General features: G+C 32.1%; 1 pseudogene; it reads right to left on the reverse strand.

Annotated features, from left to right (window-relative positions):
* LOC109835374 lies at positions 12050-15697 on the reverse strand (annotated as a pseudogene).

Raw genomic sequence — 20682 nt, forward strand, 5'->3', positions numbered from 1 at the left:
TATTTCGGTATCCATATACTGAGCGTTACTAGACAACCCGGCTCTTTCTCTTTTGAGTACCCGCCCTACTTTGGCTTACCCAAATTCACACCAAAGATGTTTCGCTAACGATATAAATGAGGGGATATTATTATTTCCCTTTGCTGATTGGTTTTTAACAAGGAAGGATGAATTTCTCGGCCAAACAACAAAAATCTTTTAGGTGAGGAAGCCTCTAACATTTGTAGCCATTGAAGTTGGCGGGTTTTGCATATTTTTCCGCCCAAGACTAATAGATGGGGAAAACTATTCATTTATCTCAGCGTAATTAATTTCTTTTAACGAGGGAAAGAGGTTCCTCGTAAACACGAAAAACTTAGTGAGAAGTGACCTTATGTCAGGAAAATTATATAAAGTCGTCAATGAGTGTGAGTTTATGGTGGGTGCTTTTGCCACATTGTTTTCCGGCCAAGGATCGTTCAAACAATGAGCAAACTATTATTTCTTGGCCTAATAGGTTCCTTTTGACGACAAAACGGTTCCTCATAAAACAAGGGAAACTTTTAGCGGATTGAAGCCTTAAGAGTTTGGTTGCCTAACTGAAGATTGGCCGGGTTTGGCACATCGTTTTTCGGCACAAACTGATTAATGAGGAAACTGATGGTGGAGTTATGGATTTCCTCGGCTAATTGTTTTGTTTAACGAGAAAGCATGTGACGCCCTCGGTAAAAGAAAAAATGTTTTAGCCGAGCTTAAACCGGTTTGGAATTTTTATACGGGTCCCATGGAATTACAGTGTTGCCAAATTTTTGTCCGCCAGAAAGTAATAGTGAGAGACTATAATTTCCTCGTCTAATGAGGTTCTCTTTTTAACGAGGAAAACGGCTTCCCTCATAAAAATAAAAACTTTTTAAGCGGAGGAAGCTTTAAATTTTCACCATTGAAAATTGGCGGGTTTTATTTTTCCCGCCAAACACGTAATAACTGAGGAAAACTACTTATTTCCTCGGCTAATTGGGATTCTGCTTTGATGGAGGAAACGGGTCCCTGCGCAGGATTGATGGATATTCAGCGGAGGAAATCATAAATTGTCGCTGTTATATTTGGGCGGGTTTTCCTCTATTTTCCATCAAAAAGAACAGCGGTATGAAATGATCTAAGTTTCTCCTCGGTGTAAATGTGCCATTTCCCGATGAAAAAGTTCGATCACCAAAAAATACTCATATGTTCCTCGGCGTAATAGAGGTAAATGAGTGTAGGAAGATCCAGAGAATCAACTGGGATGCGCACGTCTTAGTGCAGGAACTTAAAATTTATCGTCTAGAGGAAGGTGGTCTGACTGTGATGGAAAATATATTCCTCGGAAGAAGAAGCCTTACTGATATTTACCGAGGGAAAAACAATATTATTTCCTTCGGTCGAAAAAGTGATTATTTGTGAGCGAAAGATAATTATCCTTCTGTAAAAACACAATTGCGTTGCTAAAGGACAACTGTCTGTTTGCTAGTCACGCATGGAGGGTCATGGCCTTATTTAGGGCTATAGGGTAAGCTTAAGTCATATTGGATACTCGTATATATAGAGGGCTGACTATACTATTGAATGACTACTACTGATTATATTATAGAGAGAGGAGAGAGAGAGAGCGAGACGAAGGAGAGAGAGAGAGAGAAGGATGGGTATGGGTTTTGGGGTGCCCAAGCCATGAAAAGTTGTGCGTTGGTAGTAAGTGGCATAATCCCTCCACTCGTGGTCAAATGGTTGTATAGGCCACAGCACTTCTCAACTTATTTTGAATTTGGTCGTGGTCTCCTATGTTGGAATGGAGTGGACGGGATTTGTGCCCACTTATTACCAAGGCCACAAAATTTGTGCTTCGGTAAAAAGCATACCACATATTTCTCTCATATATATGATAATATATTAGTTATAGAATATATAATTAAGCTATATACTGATATATATACTATTGATAATATAGTAGTAATATATATGATATCCTAGTAATATATATATATAGTATAATATATATAGAGGTGGAGAGTACTATATATATATTATGCCACAAATGCATAAAAATATTCGGAATGTGGTCACCCTATTTGAGATGAGTGGAGGTGGATTGTGTCAGCTTAGCTACCAAGCACAAAATCTTGTGCCTTGGCTACCAAGCCAATAGCCCATATTTTTCTCGTATTTAGTGTTGCGGGTAATAATAGCGGTATATTAGCTTTATAGTATGACTATATACGTACTTAGATAGGGACGTGCGTGTCAAACGTTGTAGGTATGGTATAATTTTATGAGGATGATACGATGATAGTACTTGGACCAGAGGTGTATATGGAAGCCCCGCGCGGAGTATAATATATAATATATTATACTAATATATACAAACTATGATAAAAATATGATTAATGGAACAACATTGCTTCACGAGATATTTCATATTATATTTTCACACATCTAGTTTTTTACTTATCACGTTTTGTAATGTGTAATAGTGGTAAATAGCTTTTTACATTTTATTTATGAGATATTATTGAAATATAACAAGAGTTTTCGATTTTGTTCTTTTACTATAATAATGTACACATTTTTAGAATATATCAAGTGTTTTTTATTTTGTTTTTTTTACTTTAATAATGTACAAATTTATTATTTATTTGTATAAATGTGCATTTATGCTAAAAATACATAAAAAAAGAGTGAGTTCGTTAAAAGATGACGAAGGATCAACTCTTATGAAATCTTTAGAAAGTTGAGTGCATTTATTAAAAGATGGTCAAAGACCCATACTTGTGGATGATGTTTGTGTTTATTTGAAAGCGTAGTCATCTTGTATTAAATATTTTTGTATTGAGATATGGTGTGAATCGCCCGGCAAACACTATCACTCTTCCTCTAAAGTCCTATACAGTTAAGGTGATAGGGCGACATTTTGGCCCTTGGTTTCTAAGCTTAAGATAGTTCAAGTCTTATTATTGCTCAATAATCTCTTTGACATATCTAAATTTGTCCAATGAACTAGTATAATTCTTTTTATTGTTGGTTTCATATACTTTACACTAATATTTAATCATTTTGTGTGTGATTTTGATGTGATTTCTCTCGTATTAAAGTGTTTTATGATTATGTTTTAATCTTTTGTGCTATTTTTATGCAAACTTTTAGTGTGAACCATTGTGTATCTCTCTTCCTTACACTTTTGGATAAATTTTTATTTGAATTTCTCAACTTTAAAGTATAACCATTTGTGTGTTTTCATTTTTTACAATAACAAAAGAGGGACAAATTTGGTGTTAAATTTGAATTTTTTTTTGATTATCTTTGCATGAGTACATTTTTTGTTTAAGTGGTTTCATGAACTTTGATTTTTTTAATTTTTTTTAAACACTTGATGCATTGTTTTAGGGTGAGTTTTACAATACTTATGCTTGTTTATACTTTTCATGAATGCGAATTTAAGGGGAGCATTGTATGTCTTTTTCTTTGCATGAGAGTGTATTTGCACTTATCGCTGTTGTTTACATATCTTAAATATGCATATATTTAGTTATCTCAAATTTCAAGTTAGTTATTACCAAAAGGGGAAAATTATTAGGATGTAGTCCTTACAATAGCTCTTGTTTGTAATAACAATTGAAAGTTCCCTAGAGGGGGGTGAATAGGGTATTTGCTAATCTAATCCGATATTAATACCAAATTAAAATTTATTAACAATGTACCTAAGCAAATATGATATTCAACAAGTTATTTGCAAGGTTATGTAATTAAACAAAGGTAATATAAACAATGAGTATAAGATATGAGCAATAAGAGCCAAATAAAAGAGTACGCCAAAAACAAACGCAAACACACAATATGATCACGGAGTTCGGTCACCATCGACCTACGTCTCCTTTCCTCACCCTCGAGGAGAATCTCCACTGCCAACTCAAATAATTACACAATCGGTTTTCAACGCTCATCGATAAATGTTTATAACTCACACAATTGCAATCACACAATACGCCCTCTAAGTGTTGGCGTAGCCTGTGTCACCTTCCTCAAGTGCTCGGAATTATGACCTCTTCCTAGGATTTACAACCAACGTCACTCCTCTTGGAATTGACCTCGTCTCTCACCAACCACTTCTCTCGGTGTCCTTGTGTATTACAATATGATCTCAACAAATAGTCTCACAAATACAAATAGTTTGTTCTCTAACAAGATTAGAACTCAATTAAGCTCAATCTCAATATTACAACCCCACAACCTAATAATTATACTATATGTGAAAATAGTTAAGCTCAAGGGGTGTGTGTAAACAATAAGCTATATTTAAACTGAACTCAATATAAAATCTAGCTTAATTAAGTGTTAATAAAAAAATATATGTAAAGCTAGAAATCAAGTTTAGTAAAACTTCTCTAAAAACAAGAGTAAGAGAGATGAGAGATTGAAGCCCAAGCTTGAATATGATGTAAACTGGTATTTTTAAGTCCACAAACAAAGAATATATTATTTACCCTAAACAAAGAGATAAATATGAAACTGATGTATATGTATATAAATCTATCTATTAGTTTCATATTTATATGGTAAAACTCAAAAACGATAAACCAAAAACGTGTATGTTGAGCTTATAAGCATAACACACAAAGTATAACTCCTAAACTAATATACCCAGGCTTGAAGATCTCTTCGTGACGCTCGATCTTGGGCAATCCTCCTCTTTGTAGTATGGATGAAGCAATAGTGTGTCTTGGACTTGAATATCGTGCTCCATTCCAAATTCCGCCAACCTTTGTTAGATATCATCCTGAAGGCGCAATTCCATCCAACCTCTAACAAATATGATCGTGTAGACGCAATTTCATCCAACATCCAGCGGAGGATCTTTGTGTAGAATACCTAACAAGCAAACACAAACACTCGACAAACGATGTTAATAATTGTTTGCTAATCATCAAAACTAGATTAGATAGTAGGCTCATAAACATGAGACCTAACAATCTCCCCCTTTTTTATGATGACAAACAATCTACACAAAGAGTATATAAAGATGCATGATACCAAATAAATATACACTTTATATTCCTCATGCATAAAACCAATAGGAAGCAAAAGCAAAATATACTCACAAATAGTTGCTTCTCCCCTTTTGTTAACATCAAAATAGGGAAAAACAATATGAGATAAGAGAGCGTAAGCTCCCCTATCAAAAAGCATGAGTGGGTATAAAACAAATATATGGAAAAAGCTCCCCCTATCAAAATGTCTTAAAACAATTTAATTAAAGTTAAAAATAATAGTATAAACAAATCTCGAAAGACAATAAAATGATGATCCAAACATCATCAGAAAATATTCATAAAAGAAAACCCACGAAGGAAAATTATGAAAATCCATGAATAAATCATAGTATCAAATAAAATTCATGAGTTAATTTATGGAAAATTCATGAAAGAAAATTCATAACATTCATCAAAAACCATAAATTCATGAGACGATTTGAAATCCAAATGTAGGCCAAAATTTTATGCAAGCATCAATTTTTGAAGGAGATAAGAAATGATCAAGCAAATATTTGAATCATATGATAAGCACACTCAAATCACCTCTTATAAAACAATCTCTTGGCAAAGAGGTTAGGTAAAGATGTCCGCTAATAAAGATTCCCAAAGATCAAAATGTCAACACATCTTTCCTACCTACATGTTCATAAAAAAATGTCAAAACATTTATGTGTTTCATCCACAAAGATCAAAATGAAGTGTATGCTTTGGATAAAACAAATAAAAAAATCATGATATGCAATGAAAACAAAAACAAATTTTAAAAAACTTTGATCAATATAAAAATTTAAAAACACAATTTATTTTATATTAAGAAAATCAAGTTCTTTTCTAAATATGATGAAAAATTCTCTTTCATATATTTTGTAAAAATATTCATAATTTGTTTAACAAAACAAATTTAAACACAGATCATTTTTTTTAAAACACATGAAAACCAAAAAAATTCTTAATTTAAAATCAAAAAAATTTGGTACCCAAACACTCTTGGTATCGAAGAGTTTAGGGACATGACCCCCTATCAATAAAGTTCAAAACCCTAGGGTTATGATCCCATTTGGGTGTATTTTGTGTACGGGTCCGGTCATAGCAATATTCACGCAAATGACCCATTCTATTTTAATACGTGCAATGAAATGGATGCATTTGATTTTGTTGACCTATGAGTGTGCAAGTGAAATATTTACAAATGAAAATGGTCTTTTTGAAGCATTTTGCAAATGTGAAAATCTTTTTAAATTAAAACAAAATTTGGCCAAATGGCCAACTCTACCATAAAAATCATAATTATACACATGAGCATACTTATGATGGGAATTGTGTGCATGCGTGTGTATGTGTGATGAAGAAACTTTATGAGATGCACATGGATTAATAATACTAACATTCTTGGGTTTTTGTGCATCAAAGCAAAATTTAGTAAGGTGACCTTTACGACCGCAAATTGAGCATTTGTAAACTTTGTTATGTATGTGTGCATAGTGAGTAGATGATTTAGAATTATTTGTAAGTGACTTAGCACACATATTCACAAGTTTCTTATTATTGTTAATGCATGTATTTAGAGTTAAATCTAAAGAGGAAATACGTTCTTTATATTATTCAACTCATCATTTTTGGGCATAATAGCATTAAATTTTGAAGTAGAGCAAACATGATTCTTTTTAAATGAATTAAATTCATTTCTAATAGATTCTATCTCTTTCATGACATTATTTTTCTCATGAGATACACTAGTAATCTTTGATGTTAAGGCAATATAATCCAATTTTAATTTTTTTTTATTTTCTTGAAGGATCACATTTTCTTTGATAATATTTTTAAATTTAGATGCTAGCATTTCATGATTGGATTTTAAATTTACATGCTTGCTTTTCAATAATAAGAAACTTGTGATTGGATTTTAAATTTACATGATTGGTTTCTTTGACAATATTTTAAATTTACATGCTAGCATTTCATGATTGGATTTTAAATTAATAAAATTATGATGCAACTTTTTATAGGCATGCATTAAACGTTCATATGCGCAAGCGAGTTCATCAATAGTTAAATCACATTTGGAATCAGACTTGCATACCTCTCTAGGGCTATCGCCTAGTGGCCGTGTGCACGATGAAGCTCTACTCTTACTGGAAGTGGAATCTGTCGGAATCCGTTGGATATCTTCCAAGTTGTTATGATGTGCTTCTATATGTTTCCATAAAATGGAAGCACTATCAAAAGAAGCAAGCTTGTTAGAAATAGATAAGTCAAACGCATTTAGCAAAAATTCTAACAATAGCTTGTTCATAATGAACATCTTTTTACCATTAAAGCTCCACTTAGATTTCTTCATAGTTAGCACAATGTAAGCACAATCAATAATTTCCCATAATTCAATATTTTTAGATTTAACAAACAATTTAAATCTACAACACCATAGAGCATACGGGAAATTATTGAATTTAAGAGCAATATCAATAGCATAGCCTAAACTAGGTACACCGTACATATCTTTGATTAAAACGCAAGCAATATGAAAATCAAAACTAGATTAGCAATAAATCAAAGTCGGGATCTTTTGACTTTAGGCGATTAAGCCTCAAATCAAAGAGCACCAAGCTCTGATATCAAATGAAAGTATCCTAGAGGGGGGTGAACAGGGTATTTGCTAATCTAATCCGATATTAATACCAAATTAAAACTTATTAACAATTTACCCAAGAAAATATGATATTCAACAAGTTATTTGCAAGGATATGTAATTAAGCAAAGGCGATATAAATAATGAGTATAAGATATGAGCAATAAGAGCCAAATAAAAGAGTACGCCAAAAATAAATACAAACACACAATATGATCACGGAGTTCGGTCACCCTTGACCTACGTCTCCGCTCCTCACTCTCGAGGAGAATCTCCACTATCAATTCAAATAACTACACAATTAGTTTTCAACGCTCATCGATAAACGCTTATAACTGACACAATTACAATTACGCAATACACCCTCTAAGTGTTGGCTTAGCACATGTCACCTTCCTCAAATGCTCGGAATTACGACCTCTCCCTAGGATTTACAACCGACACCACTCCTCTTGGAATTGACCCCGTCTCTCACCAACCACTTCTCTCGGTGTCCATGTGTATTACAATTTGATCTCAACAAATAGTCTCACAAATACAAATAGTTTGTTCTCTAACAAGTTGAGAACTTAATTAAGCTCACTCTCAATGTTACAACCCTACAACCCAATAATTGTACTATATGATAAAATACTTAAGCTCAACGGGTGTGTGTGTAAACAATGAGCAATATTAAAACTAAACTCAATATAAAATCTAGCTTATTAAAGTGTTAATCAACAACAAATATATGTAAAGCTAGAAATCAAGTTTAGTAAAACTTCTCTAAAAACAAGAGTGAGAGAGATGAGAGATTGAAGCCCAAAAACGAAAATATCGATCTCCTCCTCTTGTGAAAATATCTTCACATAAACAACTTGAAAACACACCTGAAAACCCTTAAACAAACTTGCCCAGAACTTGATTTTTGTTTTTCTTAGTTGGTTCAGAAGTTTGAAGGTAAGGGGTATATATAGGATCACAAAACAAAGCCCAAAAACTAAGAAAATCCAAGCAAAAAAATAAAAACCCAAAAAATTAGCAAAGCTGGAAAACTAGCTGTTACAGTGCCATCAGTCGACGATGAACAGTGTCAGTGGACTGATGAACTGACCGTTACAGGCAGCTCAACCTTCATCAGTCGACTGATGAACTCATCAGTCAACTGATGACTTGCTTCGGTCGATTGATGGTTCATCAGTCGACTGAACAGAAACTTTTTCTTATTCCAGTCCGTTTCTTCAGTTGATTTCATGAGGTTCATCAGTCGACTGATAACGTGCACATGGTCTTTTAAAAATAGAAAATTTGAACTTGGAACCCCTTTAAAAATAGCAAATAAATTCCAAAAATTATAAAACTTTGAGAAATATTTATAAACATGAAAATAAACATGTTACAAAAAGAATTTTTTCAAATTACATTTTCCATTTATGAAAACTCATCATTTTGCAAAATTGGTCAAAATACAAAATCTCAAAAACATATGATTTTGACAAAGTGATTTCAAACAAGTTTGAAACTTCTTTTGAATGGATTTATAGACTTAGGAAAAGATATAAACTAGTATTATTAAGTTCATAAACTAAGAATACATTATTTACCCAAAAAAAGATGATAAATATGAAACAAATATATATGTATATAAATATATCTATTAGTTTCATATTTAGATGGTAAAACTCGAAAATGATAAACCAAAAATATGTATGTGTATAATATTTGAGCTTATAAGCATTACACTCAAAGTATAACTCCTAAACTAATATACCCAAGCTTGAAGATCTCTTCGTGACGCTCGATCTTGGGCAATCTTCCTCTTTGTAGTATGTATGAAACAATAGTGTGTCTTGGACTTGAATGCATCGTGCTCTATTCAAAATTCCGCCAACCTTCATTAGATATCATCGTGAATGCGTAATTCCATCCAACCTCTAACGAATATGATCGTGTAGGCGCGATTACATCCAACCTCCAGCGGATGACCTTTGTGTAGAATACATAACAAGCAAACGATGTTAGGAATTGTTTGTTAATTATCAAAACTAGATTAAATAGTAGGCTCATAAACATGAGACCTAACAACAATTTCTCATTTGGTACTTTTTTTGAGATTATATAGTATAGATGAATACAAGTATAAGACGTTACGAGCTGAAACGACATGAAAATCAGCACAAATGCTGATTTTAGCCTTCATACGATTGATGGTTGTCGGGAACCCATCGATGGTTACAAGGTCATTATTGGTCTATAGGAACAAATTATAGAGTTCCAGAGACAGGATTTCAGCTTATCGATGGGTTACTAGGACCTATCAATTGTGCTCAGGGACCCATCGATGATCGTGAACAACCAACAGTGGTAAAGTTGACTGATTATAGATTTGAATATTTAATCACAGCCATTCGTTGTTCTTTTCGATCTCCAACTTCTACCATATTTCGGATATCTCTTTCTTAGTTGATTAAAGGCTATGTATGATTGAAAGAGATAGAATGTGGAGAGAAATTTATGGTTTTGATTAAAACTTTTGTATTCTGGTTAGAGAAGATATTAGATTGAAGTTTTTAACCCTCGAAGCCTCAACGGACTCTTTCTCATTGCGCTCAACATATTTGGATCGTCTTAGCTATGAAAGTTGCCCTTAATCTCATTATCAATACCGTTCTTCATCAGGCTTCACTTTGATCCATTAAAGGGTTGTAAGATCTTTCTTATTTTATGTGTTTAAACTGTGCTTGTTAGTTTGTTTCGAACTTGTTTTTATGGTGTATCCAAGTCTGTGCTAATCGAGGGTTAGGACTAGTTAGGGCTAGGTGTCACTCATTATGGAGAGTTCAGTTAGATGATTGGTTTCTAGTAGATTCCAGGGTACAGTCATTATAAGCCAACTGACTCAGGTTGTGATTCACGAGAACTCTTAGCATAGTGAAGAAGCTCCTTCATAAGAAGGAAGAGTAGATGTATGATTTTTATTAGAATCATAATAAAATCTTGTGGGTCCTCGATTGGTTATTATTTACTTTTATTTTATCTATTCTGCTGCATATTTTGTATTTTTAGTAAAAAATAGTAGTAACCCTATATACTCCCCCCCCCTGCATCTCAAATCTAACAAAAATTTACCATGGAAGATTGTGATCCCGCAGGTACACCACTTGAAGGAGGGTTAAAATTAAAGAAAAATGGTAAGGCAATGCTATGAACCCAACATATTACGATAGTATTGTTGGAAGTCTTTGCTATCTCATATTTATGAGCCCCGACAATTTATATGGAGGCGGGTTAGTTAGTTGTTTCATGGAGGAACCAACAATGTCACTTTTGAAGGTCATGAATGGCATTCTCCAGTATGTATGATGAACCATTAGTTATGGATTATTTTATCTTCCCTTGGAGATTGGAAGCTTGTAGACTATAGCGATAGCGATTGGGCTAGAGATTTAGATGTTCGCAAAAGCACTTTCGGATTTATTTTCTAACTTGGAGATTTAGCTTTCACTTGGTCCCCAAAGGAGCAACCCATTGTTGCACTCTCTACCTGTGAAGCCGAATATGTTGCAGCCTCATCATGTGTATGTCATGCGATTTGGCTTCAAAACTTATTGTGGGTCATGAAAGTGCGACACGAAGAAGCAATGAAGGTCAATGTTTATAACAAGTCAGCCATCCAACTAGCCAAAAATCATGTGTTCCATGATCGAAGCAAGCATATTGACACAAGGTTTCATTTCATGAAGGATTGCAAAAAGGAAAAGGAGGTTCAACTCGTACACAAGAGAAGAACAAGTTGCCGATATTTTCATGAAGCCCCTCAAGAGTTAAAATTTTCAAAGCTGAGAAGATAAATTCGTGTTATACTTTTTGGAGAATCAAGTTTAAAGAGGGATGTTAGAAATTAAACTTGATTGTGGTTATTAATAAATTAGTAATTTTCGTAATGATTATAGGAGTTACAAATATGAGGGATTTATTTATGGAGAATAAATTGATATTATTTGTATGTGAGTTATGAGAATGAGAATTAATGCCATTAATGCATTAGACGTGTCCTGTGCTATATAAAGTCATGCTATACAGTCATTTGAGATATGAAAAACACGTTATCAATGAAATAATATATATTTCCTCCTGGCCTATATTCCTCTTTAATTAACCTTTTATATCCGCTAAAATCCACATAAATTAGCTTTTAAACTCCATTTACATTGTATTGAAAAGAAAATCACCAAAAATAAATTAAAATAAAAACAATCCATTACGGTTTACAATCCAACGCATTATAAAGCGGACCCATTTTTCAAACATAAACCCGCATTTAAATTATTTTGACGGATAAAGCTGCGAATATGATATAGATATGGGGATTATATGAGGGAAAAAGTCCCAAAAAATAAAAATAAAAATAAAAAAGAAGTTTACGAAGAAACTCCATCAGTTTTTTTCATTTGATAAGGAATATTACCTAAGAAATCAACGATCCAGCACATTCTTTACAGCAATAGAAAGTAATACCTATGACAATCTCCAACTTCCTTAATAAACTTTATGATTTTTTTTTTGCCCAGTACTATATATACACCATTAGACATTCTCAAGTAAAATGTGTGAAGAACCCTGTAGTAATGCAGTCGTAATTCAATTCACCTGGTTTTGCAATCTTTTGCCTGAAGAAAATATGCACAAAACATCAAAACTTCGATATTTACTACATTTTATCTAAAATTTCATATTTTGCAAAAGCCATCAACTATATAATTGCATGATGAAAACAGATATAGATGGATTGTTAAAGCCGTGCTAAAATTACATTACCACTTTTGATCCTTAAGCATAGGTTCCGTCAATCCAAATGCTCGAAGCTCATTGGTAGTGTGATGCACAAGTAGGCTGTACCTGTCATAAACAAACACTTGAGAAGATTTAGCAACTCTCTTTCACGTCTCAATCAAGGTAATAAAAAGATGGAAAACAAGTATAAGAAATAGCTTCATGTGTGTTAAGTTTTGCCAAAAGCAATTTAGACAACATTGAAGGAAGGAATACGCCAGATCACGACATGATTTAGAAAGAATAGGACAGGCTAATTATGTTTCCAAGCCATATATTCAAAATGAAATCACCAGCTTGCTTAGTTTTAATCTTTAATGAAAACTCATTATGGTTCTAATCAAAATTGTGACAAGGGAGTAAGCCACATCACGACATTCACCAACTTTATTGTAGGATGAAAAGAGATTACAGAGGTATTTATTGCATCGTAAACACCTAGAGTCGTGTAATATATGAGTTTCAAGCTTGTGTGACCCAACAAGGTATCTAAATGATAGGTTAAGTTGGAAACTATCAATTAATGAACTTGGAAAACGGCAACAGTACAACATGGTTGATGGAGGTAATTTTCTGAAATGTTAGCATCCTATTAAGTTCATGAAAAGGAAAAAGAAACTAGGGCTAAATTTCACATAAACTCTAAACTATAGCCTTGAAATTATCTCACTTAAGTACCATGGTTGAGATATTTACTTTAAATTTCACATTTTTTGCACGTGATAACTTTTGATAATTTTACTCCTATCTCCTAAATGTTATAGTACTCTTACCAACTAAGGATACACACGGGGAAAAAAAGCTTCACTCTTAAACGCTGCCTATGAGAACTTCCAATAGTTTATGTAAGTAGCATTTAGTATAATTTAAAGTCTTGGAAGTTTTCTTGCAATACCTCACAAGTTCAAAGGGATATTGTGAAATTTGCCCAATTAATTAATTTATAATCATCAAGATTCTTAAAGTATCAAAGGTGATAGACTCTTACCTTCCACCATCACCAGTTTGCATAACCAACATCCCTGCGTTACCAAAATTGTTAAGGCCTTCAAACTGTTGAACTGTCCACTTGTACCATCTCATCAAGAAAACTCTCAATGTCAATCCATGTGATACTATGACTAGGTTCATATTTGGACTTCTTTCTCCTGGTGGCTGAAACCGGCCGATGTCGATATCAGCCTTGAGAGTTTCCCTGAAGCCTGTACCATTAGACTGCATAAATAATAATTAAGCTGTGTATCAAATGCTCATACAATGATGATTGTTAATCAAATGGAATTGAAAGGTGTATTTATTTATTTTTTCCTTCTTTGCGGTACCTGTTATTCTGTCATAAACATCAGCAGCTGATTCTCCGTTTGGAAAGCGGTAGAAGAAACGGCCATAGCGCAGACGGGTCTCTTTCTCTACTCTCATTTTTTCTCTGTCCTGAAAATTACCTTTATTTACAAGAGAGAAGGAAAGTTGTGCTATGTCAGATATGACTAAACTCCTCAAAAACTTGCAAATAAGGAAGCAGTTATCATAGTAATGGAGTTCCTATTGGTTAGCTGCCATTTCAGAAAATTGAATTACTCTGGTTTACACTAAGAACCAGCAGGACAATCCATGAAGTTAAATATTAGGGATTGACAATCCCCAATTCCAATCTCCAAATTAAGTCCTGAGATCAAACAAGAAGCTTACAAGATAACAATAATAAGCAAGAAGAGGAACACCGAGATTTTTGTGGTTCGTTCGGCCAAGTTTGACCTATATCCATAGAACAAAGATGTGAAAATCTCTTATACATGCGAGAGAACATTACAAGAATAATTACTCATCTCTCAATCTCTCGGCCTCACATGCATATATAGTCACCATCTTATATGCTCTCCAAAGGCCAAATCTCTTTCAAGGCTCCTTCGCATAAGAAACTCTCACAGCTTTCTGACAATAAGTTCCTAGTACTAACTTGGCCCAAAAGCACTTGCCTAGGCACAAAAGCCCACTGGATATGAACAGATAAGAGACAAACTGTACACTTAAGCTATTTTTGTATTAAGGCTATTTATGTCAGGATCAACTAGATACAATGATGCTAATTAATTTTAAGCCTCTCAATTATGATGAAGAAATAATTGCAAACATATAGTACACATTCTTAGATTCTACGAAGGAATTTCTTTTTAAATAGATCAATTCACAAAGTTTACAATCCAAATCAAACCAACTATACATTTACTTATTAAAATCATTCAAAGTTTTAGTCACGTCAGCGAACACGCGCTAAAACTTGTTCGATTTTGGAAGGAAAAAACAGTTTCCAACTCTCTATTAAGAAAGCCCCATTGGTTCCATCAAAAAAAGAAAGGCCTATCGTATTCATGAAATCTTTTATAAAAATGATCTTTCTTTCTTGCAGCAAAGAATACTTGCTAAAGATCTCCCAGTGCAAAACTCACACTATCTAATTTCCTCAAACAACCCACAAACTCGTATCCAAATTGCTCGAAAAGAATAACTACTAGCAGCATAAAATTTTCTGACAAGTAACCAAGAAAATGAACCCAATTAAATCCGAAGAAGAAAATTACCAAAATCTTGCTCTCTCAGCCTCGGCTCCTCCCTGACCCCGACAATCCTCTCCCTCTCAAACGCCCTCCCTAATCCTGGCAGCGTCTCCAGCGTCCTCCGATACGGCGACACATAGAAATACACCTTCCAGTCCTGCCCCATCTCCACCAATAAGTTCCCTGATGCGGGCCCGCGCTCCTCGCCTGGGCCACGCACCTGCGGGTGAGTCCTAATCTTGGGTCGGGACTCGGTGTAGGCGCTCTCGTCACACGTTTCCCTCGTCTGCGCGTGCCGGATCAGGATGATCCTGCGTGGACGGGGATGGGGTGCGTGTGGGGCCAGGGTAAGGTGAGGTGGGGGTGGGTGTGGGTGCGGGTGCGGCCGAGGGTGTCGTCGCAGCAGTGGGGACGGGGCGGGAGGAGAGAGAGGCGTGGAGAGCAGGGGGTTTGGGGATGGATCGATAGGAATGAGAGGTGGAGTTTTGGGCGGGTTTGGGACTCTTGAAAAGAGTATTTCTGACACCAATACTACTAAACAGAGTCGAAGTTTTCAACCCGGAGCAATGTCTGACTCTTCTACCCTAGGTGAAATTTTCCGCACCCATAATTGGCTTTGGTGAAATCAGCTAGTTTAAAAAACTTACGCTCCGTTTAGATATCATGGTGTTTTACTTGTTATATGGTGTTTTTATCAAATATAAAACATCATGCGTTTGGAAACCATGATATTTTTTGAGCTAAATCATCTTCAAAGCAAAAACACAACACTTATTTCAAAACATATTTTAGGTGTTTTAAGTTTGATGTTTTGGTTTTGAGTTTGAGAATGTGTTAATATGATATCTAACATAATATATTAAATATAATTAATATAAAGTTATTATCAACATGCATATTATATTATACTATACTATGCTATATTATAGTTAATCTAATATATTAATAATATTTATTAAGTAATATAAAAATATAATAAATAAATATCTTATATAATAATATAATAACATATTAAATACTAATATTTAATATGTTAATAATATATTATATAATAAATAAATTATAATAAAATATAAATATTTAATATGTTAATAATATATTATATAATAAATAAATTATAATAAAATATAAATAAAATAATAAAAAAGTTATTGATAATAAATAATAATATAATATTATACTATACAATAGTATAATCAATATAATATTATTAACTTTTAATAAATAAATTATAAATACTATACTATACTATATTATAGTTAATTTAATATATTAGAAATATTTATTAAATAATATAAAAATTTAATAAATAAATATCTTATATAATAATATAACAACATATTAAATACCAATATTTAATATGTTAATAATGTATTATATAATAAATAAATAATAATAAAATATAAATAAACTAATAAAAAATAATAATAAAGTTATTGATAGTAAGTAATAATATAATAATATACTATACAGTAGTATAATCGCTATAATATTATAACTTTTTAATAAATAAATTCTAATATATTACAAAACTAATAATAATATTAAATCGTATAATACGAATTATTATGCAACATCATATTATATTTATACATACCTAATGCTTATTACTAGTTAATCTAATATTATTAATAATATTTATTATAAATTATTAAAAATATAATAAATAAATACTTTATATTATATAATACATATTAAATCTAATATTTAAAATGTAATATGTATTATATAATGAAATAAATAATAAAATATATATAGACTAATAAAAAATAATATAAAGTTATTGATAATATAATAATATAATAATAATAATAATATTAACTATAGAATATATAATCAATATAATATTATTAACTTTCTTAATAAATAAATATAAATACTATATCTATACTGGATATGAGTTATTTTATATATTAGTAATATTTATTAAATAATAAAAAATTTAATAAATATAGTATATTATATAAGAATATAAAACATTAAATACCGAATATTTATATGTTAATATGTATTATTATAAATAATAATAATAAAATATAAATAAACTAATAAAGAAATTATAAAAGTTATTTATACATAAATAATCATTATAATAATAATTAATATGTAAAAATAATATATTCATAATATATAATATTTATTAATATAATAAATATTAATATATGATTAAAGTACTATTAAAAACTCTAACATATTAAATATATATATTAGATATAATCATTAAATATATTTATATAATATTAAATTTATTAATAACAAATAGAATACATAATATTAACATTATTAAATAATTATATTATATTGTGAATAATATAATCATTATATTATATTAATAATAGTATAATATTATATTAATAATAAAATAGCATAATTATAAAAATATTAATATAATATACAAAAATAACAAATTGATATACCAAAATATAAAACCCTATAATTTAAAAATATTATGAAAAATAGTGAAATAATTTTTATTATGATAATTATCATTTATCAATGAATGAGTATGTTAGTAATCGATTTGAGATCGAATAAGTGCATATTTGAGAGTAAATGATAATCATATTTTATTACAATTTTATACATTCATTATCTATTTTATATGAATAAATACAGCACTAATAATTGTTTTTATCTTTAATTGCAGGTTAATAAGGAATAAATCCCAAAAATCCCATCTCTCAACAAAGACCCTTGAGTAAATAAAAAAATAAGAGAATTAATTTTTGAAAATCTCATGTGTGCAAGGAACCGGATTTGGACTTGGTTGCTTAAAAATGAATTGGACTTTTATGCAAAAATCACACGCTGCTACAGTGGACCGGAACCAAGGCTGCAAAGTTTGATGGTTGCTGACATTGGACTTAGCTCAACTCTAGAATGGGCCGGACTTAATTTTGAAATTCTAAAGCATTGAAGATCAATGGGCCAGAGCTGCTATGTTTCATTGTTTTTCTCAATCAAATGGGAAACCGGATGTGCTGCTCCTCACAAGAAACACCAAAGTGGGCCTTGGGCCGGATTTTCATTTTGAAAATCAATTGAAGTATTAATAGGGACTGGACATGGGCTTGTTGCTGCAGAATTCAAATCAAAACGAAAATCACATGGACCGAATTCAAATCAAGACCGGACTTAAGTCTCTCTGCTGATTCAAAACGAAAATCAAATGGACCGAACTCAAAGAGGCCGGACTTGATGGATGCTGCTGGACTTGAATGTTAACTTTGAAAATCAGTTTTTGAATGGGCCGAAAATCAAATGCCAATGGACTATTGTTTGCTGTTACAAATTGGATTTTGAATTTCTTTTGAAAATCAAATAAATCAAAGGTGAAGATTATTGCTTGGGGATCAAGACAAATCCAATGGCTCATATTCATTGAAGATTACTATAAATATGGGTAGAGAGTGAGGGGTTAAGGGGGTAAAATTTTGTAAACTCCTTTTGGAGAGGAGGGCTACTCTTAATTGAGAAGACCTTCCAAAATTGTAACTTTTGTTGCAATTAATAATAATAATTTTTTCACCACTTTAAATTTTTTTTTCTTCTCCTTTGTTGGATGATGAAGATGAAGATGAAGATGGAGAATTATTTGAAGGTTTGCATTTCTTTCCTTTTTCTCTTTTATTTCTTATTAGTTTAGATTTATTTCTATGCTTGTAGTTAGATTTTATTTTCTTGTTAAATAGCCAAGAGGCTAGAACCCTCTTGCCTTAGATTTATTTTATACTTATAGAGTAGATTTATTTTCTTGCATTTAATTCTTACAATTTTATTTTGTAGTTTAGATTTTACAATTTATTTTGTAGTTAGATTTTAATTTCTTATACTATTCACCTTGAGGCTAGAACCCTCTTGGGTTTAGTTTTTCTTTTTGTTTATTTTTATTTTGTTTGATTCGCCTTTAGGCTAGAACCCTCTAGGGAATCACCCTTTTCTAAGAAGTGGGTTCAATTTTAGATTATCCATATCTATAATTGAATCCACCATCTTTAATTTCTTGCATTTTCTTTTATTCTAGATTTTTGTTCTTCATTCTTGATTTTTTTTATTTTGTTTCTTGATTTTATTCATTTTTTCCTTCTCACCTTATTGATCATACTCATTCTTTTTCAAATCCACTCTCACTTACACTTTGTACCTATTTACACACCATTTTCACTATCTCAATCTCTTCATAATCACATTCACTCATCCCTCCTATTTGTCATGCACACAACATAAGAGCCGATTTTATATTTTCTCCTACAAAACACCTTCCTCGTGGGATCGATATCTTAAATACTATAACTTGACACGGTTGTGCACTTGCAACCTTTTTGGTACATGTTTATGCCGCATCAAGTTTTTGGCGCTGTTGCCGGGGAAGGTGCTTAAGTAGGTTTTAATTATTTTGGTTCTTTAACTTGTGTGTTTTTTGTGAAGGAAACGCTTGGAGCTTGAAGATCGCGGATTGGAGAGCTAGGATTTGAAGATTTGCTTTCAGGTAAGTCCTCTTTCTAGTTTTTAATTCCACCCTTTAGCTACTTCTTCACAATTAGAGACAATTAGGACTTTAAAAAAAGATTTTATTTTTTTTGTTGACCATAATAAAATTAATCATCCACTTTGACATTTACTAACAAGATAATAAATTCAAACAAATCCCCCCCCCCCTTCTCATTTGTTTGATTCCCTAATTAAAAAAAAAGATTTTTTTTCTTTCCATCCTTTTTAGTTGCTTTTAATTCATAGGGTTGCATTTCATATAGTGTAGGAATTCACCAAGTGATTTGAGCATCTTGATTTGACACACACTTAAAAATATTTTTAAGGGCAAAACCCCATAATCAAGATAAGGTAAGGTATTTCATCACCCTTTCCTTAGCCCAAAAATCACTAATTCCTCACTACACCACCCAAGCCTAATAAAACTCATTAGACGTTGGCCCCTAAGGATTCGAGCTCAATAAGGAACAAAAAATCCTTAAGTTAATCGATTTAAGTTTTCTCAGATTAGTTGGTGTCTAAGGCAAGGTTTAGGGGTTGCGTAAAGCGCTCCGTAAGGAAAGAGGTACTTAATTGATCTTTAATCACCCTCTGGTACTATTCTTACCTGGCTAACTACCTGGGTAAAACTTTGATCTTTTCACTGTAGGAGTTTTTGGTTAGGAGCTGGTCTAGTTGAGTTAGGCTAAACCCTAGAATTAGAGTTGATTGAAAAGTGATTGTTTTGATTTGTTTCAGTTAGGATTTTTTTTCTTTATCTTCTAAAAAAACTAATTTTCTTTCTTTTCTTTAAGAAAAAAATAAAAATAATAATAAGAAATATTTTGGTGTATGCAACAGTGGATTAGGGATAATACACATCGATTAATTCGCTTTGAACCAATCATAGAAATGGAGCATCCTAATCCACCCGTTCTTCATGATATGTGCTATCCCATTAGGAATGCAATCCCCTCGTGCATTAGGCTCCCCGAAACAAATGGAATAAATTTTGAGCTTAGACCGCAATACATAAACATGCTTCCCAAATTCCTTGGTAATGAAACAGAAGACGCATATATTTTTATTTCGGAATTTGAGGAAGTGTGTATTATGATTAAAATGAGAGAATTAAATGAAGATGCGGTTAAGCTTAGATTTATTCCATTTGCTCTTAAGG

Source organism: Asparagus officinalis, chromosome 1 (genome assembly GCF_001876935.1).
Source record: "Asparagus officinalis chromosome 1, Aspof.V1, whole genome shotgun sequence".
In the NCBI taxonomy this organism is placed as follows: Eukaryota; Viridiplantae; Streptophyta; class Magnoliopsida; order Asparagales; family Asparagaceae; genus Asparagus; species Asparagus officinalis.